This window comes from Schistocerca cancellata, chromosome 2 (genome assembly GCF_023864275.1).
Source record: "Schistocerca cancellata isolate TAMUIC-IGC-003103 chromosome 2, iqSchCanc2.1, whole genome shotgun sequence".
NCBI classification, from domain to species: Eukaryota; Metazoa; Arthropoda; class Insecta; order Orthoptera; family Acrididae; genus Schistocerca; species Schistocerca cancellata.
In genome coordinates this window covers 985,119,530-985,120,276 of record NC_064627.1, presented here as the reverse complement: position 1 = coordinate 985,120,276, position 747 = coordinate 985,119,530, and the positions used below count along the sequence as shown (strand labels likewise).

The 747-nt window shown below is 46.5% G+C and overlaps 1 pseudogene; it reads left to right on the top strand.

The window, feature by feature from the left end:
• Positions 1 to 312: 312 nt before the first annotated feature.
• On the top strand, positions 313 to 430 carry LOC126163684 (5S ribosomal RNA; annotated as a pseudogene).
• Positions 431 to 747: the final 317 nt, after the last annotated feature.

Sequence of the window (747 nt, the reverse complement as noted above, 5' to 3'; positions counted from 1 at the left end):
CTGAAGAAAAAAAAAAGTTATGACGCACTCACTGCTGGACGCCTCAAACAGCGAAGGCAACAAAGGATCGGATACGTAAGAAGACAAGGCGCAATAGAAATTCTTGGATGACACAGGAGAGATTGAATTTAACTGATGATAGGAAAAAAATATAAAAATGCAACAAACGAAGCAAGTGAAAGGGAATACAAACATATAAAAATGGTTAGGCAGGAATGGTAGAGGACAAAATAAGTAGTTAGAAGCATACATTTTCAGGGGAAAGGTAGATTCCGTCTATAGGAAAATTAAAGAGCTTTTTGGATGAAAGAGGCCAACGGCCTTGCCACAATGGTAACACCGGTTCCCGTCAGATCACCGAAGTTAAGCGCTGTCGGGTTGGGCTAGCACTTGGATGGGTCACCATTCGGTCTACCAAGCGCTGTTGCCAAGCGGGATGCATTCAGTCCTTGTGAACCAAACTGAGGAACTACTTGATTGAGAAGTAGCGGCTCCAGTCTCATAAACTGATATGCGGCCGGGAGAGCGGTGTGCTGACCACTTGCCCCTCCAATCTGCATCCAGTGACGCCTGTGGGCTGAGGATGACACGGCGGTCGGTCGGCGCCGTTGGGCCTTCCAAGGCCTGTTGGGAGGGAGTTTGGTTTAGTTTAGCTTTGGAGAAAAGCGAAGAGAAGCAGCTTCATGAATATGAAAGAGCTCCAACGGAAAACCAGTTCTAATCAAAGAAAGGAAAGTTGGAAGGTTG